This window comes from Apium graveolens, chromosome 4 (assembly GCF_009905375.1).
Source record: "Apium graveolens cultivar Ventura chromosome 4, ASM990537v1, whole genome shotgun sequence".
In the NCBI taxonomy this organism is placed as follows: Eukaryota; Viridiplantae; Streptophyta; class Magnoliopsida; order Apiales; family Apiaceae; genus Apium; species Apium graveolens.
This window is the reverse complement of record NC_133650.1, coordinates 239,562,295-239,576,885: the sequence shown is the minus strand read 5'-3', so window position 1 is coordinate 239,576,885 and position 14,591 is coordinate 239,562,295. Positions and strand designations below refer to the sequence as shown.

Genomic DNA, 14,591 nt, shown 5'->3' with positions numbered 1-14,591 from the left:
AGAAAATTTAGTACTACCTTTGCATCATTTGTCGGTAAAGCTTTAACTTCGACCCATTTTGAGACATAATCGACTGTTAGCAAGATGTACTGATTATTGCAAGACGAGATAAAAGGCCCCATGAAATCGATTCCCCACACATCAAAGACCTCGACTTCAAGCATCACATTTAATGGCATCTCATCCTTCCTTGACAAATTTCCCACTCTTTGGCAACGATCACACCTTAAAACAAACTGATGAGCATCCTTGAACAAAGTAGGCCAGAAAAAACCTGCTTGCAGAATACGAGCTGCCGTCTTCTCACCTCCATAGTGTCCACCATAAACCGTGGAATGGCAGTCTCGTAATATCCCCTCCGTCTCACAGAACGGGATACATCTCCTGATGATCTGGTCAGCTCCCTGTCTAAACAAATATGGTTCAACCCACATATACCACTTCACCTCATGCAGAAACTTCTTCTTTTGTGCGGATGTCAAATTAAGAGGCATTATATTGCTGACAAGATAGTTTACAATATCTGCAAACCATGGTTTTTCCTCCTGAATTGCAAACAACTGCTCATCCGGAAAAGATTCATTGATTAACGTCCTATCTTGTGAAGTAGAATCGGGATTCTCCAACCTAGAGAGATGGTCAGCTACTTGATTCTCGGTACCTTTTCTATCTTTGATCTCTAACTCAAATTCCTGAAGTAAAAGCACCCAACGAATGAGTCTCGGCTTCGAATCCTTCTTAGAAACCAGATAGCGAATAGCTGCATGATCAGTGAATACTGTTACTTTCGTACCAAGCAGATAAGATCGAAATTTCTCAAAGCCAAAGACTATAGCCAAAAGCTCCTTCTCAGTAGTGGTGTAGTTCAATTGGGAACCATTTAAAGTCTTACTCGCATAGTAGACCACATGGAAGAGATTTTTCTTGCGCTGTCCCAGAACTGCACCTACCGCATAATCACTCACATCACACATCATCTCAAACGGTTCTGTCCAATCTGGTGCTGTAATAACTGGTGCAGTGATCAAACTCTTCTTGAGAGTCTCGAATGCTGCCAAACATTCATCATCAAATTTGAAAGGCACATCTTTCTCAAGCAAATTGCACAATGGCTTAGATATCTTTGAAAAGTCCTTGATGAATCGCCGATAAAAACCCGCATGACCAAGAAAACTACGGATTCCTTTCACAGAATTGGGTGGGGGAAGATTTTCAATGACTCCCACCTTGGCCTTGTCCACCTCCAGACCCTTGCTAGAGACCTTATGCCCAAGGATAATGCCTTCACGCACCATAAAATGACATTTCTCCCAATTAAGCACCAAATTAGTTTCCACGCATCTTTTGAGTACGGCGCGCAGATTATTCAAACATTCATCATATGAGTGTCCAAAGACGGAGAAGTCATCCATGAACACTTCGACGTTATTTCCAATCATGTCAGAGAATATAGCCATCATACATCTCTGAAAGGTGGCCGGGGCGCCACATAACCCAAACGAAACTCAATAAAAGCAAATGTGCCAAATGGACAAGTGAAGGTAGTCTTTTCCTGATCCTCTGGTGCAATACAAATCTGATTATACCCGGAATAACCATCCAGAAGACAAAAATACTCATGTCCCGCCAATCTGTCAAGCATTTGATCAATAAATGGAAGAGGAAAGTGATCCTTTCTTGTGGCTTTGTTCAATTTCCTATAATCCATGCATACTCTCCATCCTGTAACTGTTCGAGTAGGGATGAGCTCATTCTTTTCATTTGCGACCACAGTGATACCTCCTTTCTTAGGAACACATTGTATGGGGCTCACCCACGAGCTGTCAGAAATAGGATAAACGATGCCTGCATCTAGCCATTTCATAATTTCTTTCTTCACCACCTCCTTTATGATGGGATTCAGTCTTCGTTGCTGTTCCACAGTTGGCTTACTACCTTCCTCTAGCAGAATTTTATGCATACAATATGAAGGACTTATCCCCTTGATGTCTGCTATGGTCCATCCTATAGCCGATTTGAATTCTCTCAAAATCCTTAAGAGCTTGTCTTCCTCACTACCTGAAAGGTCAGCTGAAATAATAACAGGTAACGTAGATGAATCACCTAAAAAAGCATACCTCAAGTGTTCAGGTAATGGTTTGAGCTCTAAGGTAGGTGCTTCCTCTATTGATGGTTTGAGCTTCCCTTCAGCGTTCTTGAGGTCAGAAGTACCAAGAGATTCAAATGGTATGTCCAGCTTTCGCTTCCAGGGAGAAGCGTTCAGATATTGTAATTGCTCGTTGCTATCTTCATCATCACTGTCAAATTCCCCCACTAAGTCCTTTTCCAATGCATCAGACATTAGCATGTGCTCGAGTTCCGAAGTAACTGCGGAATCAATCACATCCACTTTTAAGCACTCCTCATCTTCTGTAGGGAATTTCATTGCCTTGAATACGTTGAAGGTCACATCCTGATCTTGGACCCGTATAGTAAGTTCCCCTTTTTGCACATCTATCAAGGTATGGCCAGTAGCCAAGAAAGGCCTCCCCAAGATTATGGGAATCTTCTTATCTTCCTCAAAATCTAGAATAACAAAATCTGCTGGAAAGAAGAGCTTATCCACCTTGACGAGCACATCCTCAACTATGCCCCTTGGGTAATAATGGAACGGTCCGCCAATTGTAGCGACATGTATGTGGGTTTTGGATCAGGCAGATCCAGCTTTTTAAAGATCGACAAGGGCATCAGATTAATGCTTGCTCCCAAATCACAAAGGCACTTGTCAAAAGTTAGATTGCCAATGGTGCAAGGAATGGTGAAGCTTCCTGGATCTTTCAGTTTTGGTGGTAACTTTTGTTGCAGAACCGCGCTGCATTCTTCCGTGAGAGCAACGGTTTCAAGGTCATCCAGTTTCACCTTCCTTGAAAGAATAGTCTTCATAAACTTCGCATAACTAGGCATTTGTTCCAGAGCCTCAGCGAAAGGTATATTGATGTGAAGTTTCTTGAACACCTCCAGAAACTTCCTGAACTGTCTATCCAGCTTTTGTTGCTGCAATCTCTTAGGAAAAGGTGGTGGAGGATAGAGCTGTTTCTCCCCTGTATTAGCCTCAGGCAGAGTGTGTTCAACAGTAGTCTTCTTTGGTTCCGCCACTTTCTCCTTTTGCTTAGATTCTTCATCTCTAACTTCAGCTTCGACTTCTTTTGCCTTTTCAGTATCAGCTACTTTACCAGACCTTAAGGTAATAGCCTTGACTTGCTCTTTAGCTTCCTTCCTGCCTGGTACTTCCGTGTCACTGGGAAGAGTGCCAGGTTGACGATTGAGCACTGCATTGGCTAATTGACCGATTTGATTTTCCAAGGTCTTGATAGAAACCGCCTGACTCTTGCACAACAGCTTAAGTTCCTCAAAATCAGCACTAGTAGGTACAGCTGCACTTCGCTGTTGAGGATATGATTGCCTTGTAGCATACTGCTGTGGTTGCTGGAATCCAGGTGGGTTAAACTGTTTACTTACTCCTTGCTGATATGTTGGCTGAATAGCATTCTGATTATTCCCCCAGATGAAATTTGGATGATTTCTGTTATTAGGATGATAGGTCGCTGGCACAGGCTGCTGTTGTCGCTGATAATTATTCACATACTGAACAGATTCGTTGACAAGAGAACACTGATCCGTAGCATGAGAACCTGCACAAAGCTCACAAACCATAGCTATTTGATTAACTCCATACGTAGCCAGAGAATCAACCTTCATTGATAGCGCTTGGAGCTGGGCTGCAATAGCGGTGGCTGCATCAACTTCCAGAATACCTGCGACCTTGCCTGACGTCATCCTCTGAGTTGGATTTTGATGCTCATTTGCAGCCATTGTCTCTATAAGATTATACGCCTCAGTATAGCTTTTAGCCCATAAGGCGCCTCCAGCTGCTGCATCGAGCATGGGCCGAGATTGGGCCCCCAAACCATTATAGAAACCAGTGATCACCATCCAATCCGGCATTCCATGATGTGGACATTTTCTCAACATTTCCTTGTAGCGTTCCCAAGCCTCGCACATAGATTCTGTAGGTTGCTGCGCAAACTGAGTAAGAGCACTCCTCATAGCAGCAGTCTTTGCCATTGGATAAAACTTCACCAGAAACTTTTGCGCAAGGTCTTGCCACGTAGTGATGGACCCAGCTGGTTCAGAATGTAACCAGTCTTTAGCCTTATCCCTCAGTGAGAATGGGAAAAGCCTCAACTTGATAGCCTCATCAGTCACGCCATTATACTTAAAAGTGCTGCAGATCTCGACAAATTTTCTTATGTGCATGTTGGGGTCTTCAGTTGTCGCTCCTCCAAAAGAAACAGAATTCTGCACTATCTGAATAGTGCCCGGCTTGATTTCAAAGGTGTTAGCTTGAATAGCCGGATGAAGGATGCTTGACTGAATATCATCAATTTTAGGCCGAGAAAAATCCATAAGAGCTGGATCAGCTTGAACAATACGATCTCCCATGTTTACTGGTTCTTTCTGCTCAGCGCCTGAATCCGAATCCTCAAAATTTAACTTCTCCGGAATATCAAGAACTGCGTTTGTCTCCTCAGTTGTATCTAAAGTCCTCTTGCGAGCACGAGAACGAGTTTGCATAAACGCTTGCTAAAGTACCTGAAACACAACCGAAAAGAGTAAGTAACTACTACGTCCTAATCACTGAGTCCTAATGACCAATGATGGTAAGTACATAAACTAAACAAATACGCCGAGTCCCCGGCAGCGGCGCCAAAAACTTGTTAGGGAGAAAACACGCACTAATATTCACGCAAGTATACGCGTTCGCAAGTAATATAGAATACTTTCTAGTTCGTTCCATCAGAGACTCAGACTAAGTTATTGTCTAATTAAACTCACTCACCAATGTATGATTACTTCTCAATGTTAAGATAACACTTAAAATTGTTGATTAAATATTAACTATAATTAACTACTTAATTAACCACTTAACTAACACTTCAAATTATCAATAATAAAACATTCATGAGATCACAACTTCATTATTACTTCCTTCTATAGCCATTGTTATTACCTTTAGCATGTGACAGTGATGATATTAATCGAATAACACGAAACTGATAAAAGCCAACTTTCATTGTACTAATACCATTCTACCAAGCATCCACAATTAAGATAGAAGTTGAATAGTCATCAATTATGTTGAGTTCCTATATGTCTACAGAAATTGACAACACAACGATTTAAGCACAAGTTATTCCTTTTGATTACATAGGGCAAATAAAACTGTTAGTGTTACCCACTAATCATGCACAACGTACATGAACCTATGCTAGCATGGCAAGTTCTAAATCTCAAGATCCACCGTCGCTTCACAAGAGATTAACACCCTATCTTATATGTTCGCGACGCACATAAGACGAATACGCGCAACCAATACTAGATATCATGCAATCATCACACACTAAAGTATTAAACAATTAACTAAAGAATTCCATAATAAATTCGTTGAAACCCCATGATCACGATTAGCCCATAATAGAACTTATCGCCATCATGGGTTCATATGAAATCATGATAAACAAACACAAGAAAAATAATAACTAAACTAATCATATTAAAACAGAGTACGTCACAAGAGTAAATAAGTCAAAGCAAGAAAACTAGCATCCAACGTTACAACGAAACAAGAATCACAAGAATATATGCTTCCTCTTCGTTGCAGTGTGCTAAATCGGTCTTCTTCCTTATCTCCTTCACTTCTTGCGTAAAACACAATCTAAAACATAATCTCCTTAATACTTTTTATGAAAACGTCTCAAATCTACCTATATAATAGTCCCATAAAACTCAGATTACATAGAAGTTGGAAGCCACACAGAAGTAGAAGTCTGAAATAATTCAGCTTTTTCCCCGACCTTGCGCGGCCGCTCAGCATTTCTGCGCGGGCGCGCAGGCTGCTGCGCGGCCGCTCAGCATTGCTGCGTGGGCGCGCAGGACCCTACTGGAAAAATTCCAAGCTTGCTCCGTTTCTTCGCCGTAATCTGCCCATTCCTTTCCTCTCGCAATGGTGAACACATGCCAAGGCTTATTCTTGATGAATCCTCCCCCGAAATGCAACTAATACCCTGAAATGCATAAACACTAGAAAAACGCATTAAATACACAAAATACTTGATTTCAAGACACCAATTTAAGCCATTTTAAGACGTTCTAAGTGGTATAAAATGCCACTTATCAATTAGCCTCAAGGGGACCTAAAAGGATAAGGAATCAGTTTCCTACTATCTAGGACTCCAAAGTCCATTCTAATTATGAGACTTGCCTACCAAGTCTCCTATACCAAGTCCAATTCAAGGACTCCCAACATCTATATAAGGGGCCTCACCCCACAAATCAGAACTACGTTTTTTGGCTTGATTCTCTAATTCACAGAGATACGTAGGCATCTCGTAAAGGCAGAATTAAGCTACGAAACACGAGAGCAACCATTAAAGGCCTTGAGCTCCCGAATCTTAGTAATAAATACAGCAAATAATAACCTTAGTTTTTTATCCATAACATTTGGCGCCGTCTGTGGGAAAGCACAACAACAACCATGGCGAGAACACGGAGAACAATTAGAGCTCTAGAGGAAGGAACACCATTAGAGATAACCCAGGTGATTTCGTCAACCGTGGAGGTTCCTCCCCATTCAACTTATGCATCTACTCAGGGGGAAGCCCAGATAGGGGCAACTCAACCTCAGCCACAAGGGACAACTCCCCCGACTATTCAAGGTACGAATCCTCAAGTTCAACAAGTACATATACCTGTGAATTCTCGACCCGTCGGGTATGAATATTCAACTATTGTTGCTACTAACCCCCCTTATGGGATGCCCCTTCACCCTGAGGTTGGAGGAAGCGGATATGCTGGGTGAAGCGAAGCACGAGGGCAGTCGCCCCCCTATATACGAGGTTTGGGTCCTATCCCTGAGGATCGGGAATTTTCTGGTCCTTACACTGAGAGAGACTCTGAATCTTCGGATGATGAAGTGGCCCCGAGAAGGAGGCGTCCTGGAAAAGAGCCAATGGCCGATGGAAGGCAACGCCCCCAAAGCACCCCTGGGGCGAATCCCCAAGAAGTGCAGGAAAGGATCAGGGCTCATGAGGCTGAAATCCAAAGGCTGAGGCGTGATTTGGAGGCTCACCAGGCCACCAGACCCCAGATACCTCATAGGGGGAGAAATCATCCTCCTGTCATAGACCTGGATGGTCCGGTACGAAGAAGGGCTGCTGTCCCAAGAACTGATCCAAGCAATCTCCTTCCCCTTAGAGATCCTGATGATCCAACTCCACCCTTCACAGAAGAGATAATGAATGCCCATATCTCAAGGAAATTCAAGATGCCCACTATCAAAGCCTATGATGGCACGGGAGACCCCGCTAATCATGTTAGGACATTCTCTAATGCACTGTTGCTGCAACCCGTGAATGATGCTATAAAGTGTCGGGCCTTCCCTTAAACCCTGTCGGGTATGGCTCAAAGATGGTACAGTCGCCTGCCCCCAAATTCTATTGGATCATTCAGAGAATTAAGTCAGGCTTTTATTAAGCAATTCATCAGTGGAAGAGTCCATGAGAAAAGTTCAGCATCTCTTATGAGTCTTGTGCAGGGAGCTAAGGAATCCTTGAGAGATTACCTGAATCATTTCACAAAGGAGGCTTTAAAAGTCCCGGACCTTGATGATAAGGTAGCCATGATAGCACTGCAACAAGGAACTAGGGATGAGTTTTTTAAGATGTCCTTGGCCAAACGTCCCCCTGAAAGCATGTTGCAACTCCAAGAGAGGGCAGGGAAGTATATCAAGGTTGAAGAAAGTATGAGGAAGACCGTAGTAAGTAATGAGCCCACTGGAGGCAAGAAGCGGAAAACTGATTTAGAATATGTTGCAAAGGACAAATATCCTAGAACCGACCAAAACCCTGATTCAACTCCCAAGAAGGGAGGACCTGGGCAAAAGTTCACTGAATACGCTAAGCTGAATGCTCCTAGAAGTCAGATTTTGATGGAGATTGAGAAAGACAGAGATATTCGCTGGCCTAAGCCCTTGAAGGCTGATCTCGCCAAGCTAGATAAGAGCAAGTATTGTAGGTTTCACAAAGATGTTGGCCATGACACCGATGAGTGTAGGCAATTGAAAGATGAAATTGAGTTTTTGATTCGAAAAGGAAGATTGAACAAGTATACTGGAGATGGAGGGGACAGAAATAATAATGGAAGGAAGAACTTTGAAGATCGTAGGAGGGACCAAGACGATCAGGGGTGAAATCCCCAACCCAGAGGGCCGGTTATAAATGCGATTTTTGGAGGACCGCGACGCCCTCGAGGACCTGTGATAAACACGATCTTTGGAGGTCCAACTGCTGCTGGATTGTCCAAAAATTCCAGAAAGGCATATACTAGGGAGGTTATGCATATTGTTGGAGAAGCCCCGAAGAGGGCCAGGACAGAAGTAACATTGGCTTTTGATGATTCCGACCTAGAGGGTGTGAAGTTTCCCCATGACGACCCGCTGGTCATAACACCGATAATAGGAAATAGCCCGGTTAAAAGGGTCCTTGTGGATAATGGTGCTTCTGTGGATATCTTGCTCCACGACACCTTTCTAAGGATGGGGTATAATGACTCCCAGTTGACACAAACCGACATGCCGATATATGGATTTGCTGGAGTAGAATGTCCTGTGGAAGGGATAATCAAATTGCCGACCACCATAGGTACGGAACCAAGGCAAGCAACGCAGATACTGGATTTCGTGGTGGTAAAGGCTAGTTCAACTTATAATGCTATCATGGGGAGAACAGGGATACATGCCTTCAAGGCAGTCCCCTCTTCCTACCATTCAGTCATGAAGTTTCCCACCCGAAACGGGATTGGAGAAGAGAGAGGAGATCAAAAAATGGCTAGAAGCTGTTATGTGGCCTCTTTGAGGGCAGATGGAGTCGGGGGGCAGGTTCTCCCTATTGAAGATATGGATGTTCAAGAAAATGATGAGAATAGAGGAAGGCCAGCAGAAGAATTGGTTTCGGTTCCTTTAGACCCCGAGAATCCTGAGAGGATTACTTTCATTGGAGCCACATTAGAGGAGCCCCTTAGAGGGAAGTTAGTGAAATTTTTGCAAGAAAATAGTGATGTGTTTGCATGGGGATGGGAAGTCGCATCTTTTTCGGAGTTGAATCGGGAATCCTACTCTAAATAAAAGAATCTAGTCAGCAGCTGATATGTTAGGCATAGACCCGGAGTTAATTACTCACAAGCTAAACGTAGATCCAAGCCGGAAGACAGTGTAACAAAAGAAAAGAAATTTTGCCCCGGAAAGACAAGAGGCTATAAAACAGGAAGTAGAAAAGCTCTTAGAGGCTGGTTTCATTGAGGAGATTCAATTTCCGGAGTGGTTAGCGAACCCTGTAATGGTGAAGAAGGCTAATGGAAAGTGGAGGATGTGTATAGACTTCACTGATCTGAATGATGCATGCCCCAAAGACTGTTTTCCGCTGCCTAGAATTGATACTTTGATTGATGCCACTGCTGGACATGAGATGCTGAGTTTCAAGGATGGATTTAGCGGATACAACCAGATCAAAATGCATAAGGATGACATTCCAAAGGTATCATTTATCACTGACTTTGGTGTTTATTGTTATCTTGTTATGGCATTTGGTCTCAAGAATGCAGGAGCCACCTATCAAAGGTTGGTGAATAGAATTTTTAAGGATCTTATTGGTAAGACTATGGAAGTCTATGTTGATGACATGTTAGTCAAGAGTCTAGTAAAGACTGATCATATAGCCCATTTAAGGGAAGCTTTTGAGGTCCTGAGGTACCACAAGATGATGTTGAATCCTACGAAGTGTGCTTTCGGAGTAGGATCTGGAAAATTCTTGGGACTGATGGTCTCAAAGAGGGGAATTGAGGCTAACCCGGATAAAATAAAGGCGATCCTGGACATGGAACCACCAAAAACTGTTAAGGATGTTCAGAAGCTTACAGGAAGGGTTGCTGCGCTAGGACGATTCATCTCCAAGTCAGGAGACAAGTGCTTGTCATTCTTCAAGTCACTAAAGAACATCAAAGACTTTGTATGGAGTGAGGAAAACCAGAAGGCATTTGAAGAGTTAAAGAAGTATATGGCCCAGGCCCCGTTGTTGGCCAAGCCAGTTCTGAGTGAAATTTTATTCTTGTACTTGGCTATTTCAGAGAGCGCCTTGAGCGCGGTGTTGGTTAAAGAGGAACTGAAAGTCCAGAAACCCGTATACTATGTCAGCAAAATTTTGCATGGTGCTGAGTTGAATTATTCAACTATTGAGAAATTCGCTTTAGCCTTGGTAATGGCTTCAAGAAAGCTGCGTCCTTATTTTCAAGCTCAGTGGATTGAAGTGCTAACAAATCAGCCCCTGAGAAATATCATTCACAGTCCCAAGGCAAGTGGGAGATTGATTAAGTGGGCAATAGAGCTGGGAGAGTTCGATCTCAAGTATAAGCCACGTACGGCAATAAAAGCCCAGGCACTAGCTGACTTCGTGGTGGAATGTACCATACCCAACCAAGAAGTCGGGGGGCAGGAAGATGCCATACCTCAAGACAAGGGAGTCGATAATGGGGGCAAAGAGAAGGATGAGAAAGAATATTGGGTTCTCTATTTTGATGGAGCATCAAAAATAAACTCCAGTGGAGCAGGATTGGTTTTGCAAAGCCCTGATGGGTTCTTAATTGAGTATGCTATGAAGCTAGACTTCCCAACAACAAATAATGAGGCAGAATATGAAGCCCTGATAGCTGGCCTTGGTCTAGCTGGGACACTTAGAGTCAAAAACTTAAAGGTCCGCGGAGACTCAAAGCTGATCATATCCCAGGTAAAGGGAGAATTTGAGGCAAGGGATGATACAATGGCTAAGTATGTTCGCCTAGTAAGGGCTGTGATGACCCAATTTAATGAGTGCCATGTTGAACACATTCCAAGGGAAGAAAATGCTAAGGCAGATGCGCTATCAAAGTTTGCTTCATCTGAGATTGAAGAAAGTTCAGGAAGTGTGTACTTCCGTGTTTTGAAGACAAGAAGCATAGATGTTAAGCTTATGGCTCCCATAGGCTTGGGGACGTCATGGATTGATCCCATCAAGGCTCACATTCAGACCGGTTGGTTGCCAAGCGATGTAACTGAGGCACGGAAGTTAACTATTCGAGCACTAAGGTACTCCTTGATAGATGGAATTCTGTATAAGAGATCTTTCGTGGTTCCTTACTTGAGGTGTCTCAGGCCCGACGAGGCACGCTTGGCTCTTGAGGAAGTGCATGAAGGTATTTGTGGGCAACACTTGGGGGGCAGGGCCTTGGCTCATAAGATAACCCATTTAGACTTCTATTGGCCAGAAATGATGGCTGATGCCAAAGAATATGTGAAGAAGTGTGATCGCTGTCAGAAGCATGCACCGGTTGTTAGACAACCCCCCGAGATGCTGACCTCTATCAACTCGCCTATTCCCTTTGCTATGTGGGGGATGGATATTCTAGGGCCTTTTCCTATGGCCCCGGTACAAAGGAAGTTTCTGATTGTAGCCATTGATTATTTCACCAAGTGGATCGAAGCCAAACCCTTGGCCAAAATCACAACTAAGCAGGTTGCACAATTCCTGTGGGAAAACATTATGTGCCGATATGGAATTCCCCGTATCCTCGTCACTGACAATGGAACACAATTCAACAATGAGGAATTCAAGAAGTATTGTGAAGAAAATGAAATTGAGTTACGATTCACCTCTGTGGCTCACCCGCAAGCCAATGGGCAAGCAGAGGTAGTGTAACACCCCCAGATCCGGGGTCGGGGATCCGGGTTGTCACGGTCTTTCTTTCCACAATATCACTTCACTTAATTAATAATAAATAACCTCATGCTGTGACCCCACACTAACACACACCACAACCCGTTATAGTCTCAGAGATGAAATTGAAATAAGTACAAGTCTTTGAATCCATAATTTAAAATTATTACAACCCAAAATGATTACTTGATAATTTACAGTTAATTGCCATTATCTGCCACAAGTTATAATTATACATAATTTGATTCTCAAAAGTAGATGGTCTGAACTACAATGGATCTACCTCTGCAGCTATAGCAGCCACAACATCATCGGGAAGACGCGGGGCGCTTCCCACGCGCTTGCGCTGGGTCTGCTGGAGTCTGGCCATCTCTCCTAACTGTTGTTGTGTGATGAAGAAATAAAGCAAGAGTGAGCCTTACAGCTCGCAAGATAATACATAGTGATAACAATAATATAAGTATCTAAATGGATACTCACTAGAATCTTTATCGTGTGTAAGATAATTACTTACTAGATATAATGTAAAAACAAGGAATGAAGTTACCAATACTTCACCTTTGGGTCCCTATACTAAGGGTATATGCAAGTTACCGCTATCCTCTAGCATAGGTATTATCAACTGAACCAACAGATATATATTTCAAGAATATGAAACAGGCATGCATATACCATATCACATGCTACAATATATCGCAAGAATTTGCTAAATAACCAACATGCATCTATCGCAAGATAATGCATATACAAGTGTATACATCACAACAACAGTATAACGGATAGAATACTTGCCTGAGCGACTTGGGGGTGAGAAAGGCTCGGGACGAGTCTGATAACCTATAAACAACAAGTAAGTTGGAATTAAACCAAAATCACTTGTAAACCTATACTTTAACTAACTTAGACTCTAACGCTTGTTTTGCGCTCACCGATTCGCTTAAGTCACTCGGGTACCCTCGGCTCCACCATTTTTAATAATTTAACCTTTACGAGTTTTAAAGCGATTCCTTCACGAATGTCTTACCAACTGCCTAACACACTTACCATAAATGTTTCATACATTAATTAACCCTTTTTGGTCTTTAACCTATGTTTCAAAGTAAGGCGAGGGAAAAAGTTTTGTTCGCGAAATGCCGTTACTTGAAACGGTCGTTTCTCCTAAACCGTGCATCGGAATCGAACGAACTACATATCAAAACGAAGCTCGTAACATGAGCTACCTAAACATGGCAGTGGTCATAATCTAGCAGGGGGTTCTCGGGTCCTAATGCTATGCACAAAAACAGTCCAAAGAAAATCGGACGTTACGACGGCTATGTTTACGCGATTTCCAAATTTTAAACCATACAAAACCAACCACAAACCAACCTCAAATCCAACATACAACCAACATCCATCCTTATCACATCATAACAACCCCAACCAATTCAATTTAATCATTCATACTTATGCTTAAACTTAACTTTAATCATACTTAAGTTCCTTTAAATCAAAACCACAACAATTACCATTCCATTTTACTACCATTCCAAATCCCAAACTCTAAATCATAACAACAAGCTACAATATCAACCCACTAATCAAAATCATCTTATAATATATAGGAATCTAGGGTTTGGAGATGGTATACCTTCCTTGAAGTGGTGGGTGGAGCTAGGAAGCCTTAAGAAGCTTGGAGAAGTCTTAAGAATGCTTGGATCTTCAAGAAAACCAAGAAAAGTTCAAGTTAAAAAACTTGAAAACACTATTCATTGTCTTCTTCTTTGATTAAATGAAGAAGATTTAGAAAGAATTAATGGCTTAAACTCATGATATAGTCCTAACTAAGCATGAAGATGATTAGGGAATTATCTTACCAATTTAGGAGGCTTGGATCTTGAGTTTTGAAATTCTATGCCTTTAAAAAAAGCTAAAAGCCGAGAGCAAATGAAGAACTCATGCCTTGGTTGCTTTTGATTTTTGATGAGAATGATTTTTACTTGGCTTGGTTGACTTGTTTTGTATTTGATTTAGTCAATTACTTTCTTGCCCTTGAAATTGTGTGGTTACAAAGCTTCCACACCTCCTTCCTTCCCATGTCATGCTTATGTCATCTTCATGATGTCATCCTCCCACCTTGTCCTCTTTCTATTGGTTGGATGACATCCTTCCCACTAATCCCTTTGATTAACTTCCTAATCGTTTGCCTAATGACCGCTGATCTGTTATACGGTTCGCTTAACTTTCGTTCTCGTTTATCGTTTGAAGGATCATACCCGGGATCTTATTACTTAGGTTCCCTTAACCTTTCTCAATACATTATATTCCTTTTTATGATCCTCTATTATAATCCTTTAATTTAAATCCTTTTTATCCTGTTACCTTATACTCAATTCTCTCCGTATCTTGTGGATTTCCGGGAAAAACCAAAGTGTTCGGAATTGGATTCTGACGATCTTTACATACACTTATATACTTCATAGAGTACTAATAATATCCCAGAATATCCATAACAGAACCCCTACATAGTGTGGCGTGAAAAGTTTTCTCATTCAGCTAAAACACTATTCACAAGGGTTACAAAAAGTTGAAAATTTTTGGGGTTATTACAGTCTCCCCTCCTTAAAAGGATTCCGTCCCGGAATCAAACAGAAAACAAAAGGGGGTACTTTTCTAGCATTGTGCTCTCTCGTTCCCAAGTTGATTCTTCCACATTATGATTCTGCCATAGTACTCTGACTAGCTTGATCACTTTGTTCCGAAGCATCTGCT

The 14,591-nt window shown here is 42.2% G+C and overlaps 1 non-coding gene across 1 annotated transcript; it reads left to right on the top strand.

Annotated features, from left to right (window-relative positions):
• The first annotated feature begins 3,982 nt into the window (after nt 1-3,982).
• Nucleotides 3,983-4,089, top strand: LOC141722363 (small nucleolar RNA R71). Its single transcript, XR_012575382.1, has one exon. It is a non-coding gene; the product is annotated as a small nucleolar RNA R71 (small nucleolar RNA).
• The last annotated feature ends 10,502 nt before the right edge of the window (nt 4,090-14,591 follow it).